Source organism: Eurypyga helias, unplaced genomic scaffold (genome assembly GCF_000690775.1).
Source record: "Eurypyga helias isolate BGI_N326 unplaced genomic scaffold, ASM69077v1 scaffold43020, whole genome shotgun sequence".
Classification (NCBI taxonomy): Eukaryota; Metazoa; Chordata; class Aves; order Eurypygiformes; family Eurypygidae; genus Eurypyga; species Eurypyga helias.
In genome coordinates this window covers 1-235 of record NW_010225801.1, presented here as the reverse complement: position 1 = coordinate 235, position 235 = coordinate 1, and positions in this window count along the sequence as shown.

The window sequence follows — 235 nt, the reverse complement described above, 5'->3', positions numbered from 1 at the left end:
AATGCCGAGTTGAGAGAGAGAGATCTGTGGGATAGGGAAGCACACTGACATTTTATGCCATAATCACTTTGCATTGTGAATTTTTGAGAAGTGGCAAACTGAAACGTGTTGCTTAAAATGGTAATGCAAGAGTCCGGGTTTGGAATGCTGTATGAAATACAGCCTAACCTGGAATATCTGTCTCCAAGCCACAGGCTGACATGATGCCTAAATGCCTCTGAACACGTTCTGGATG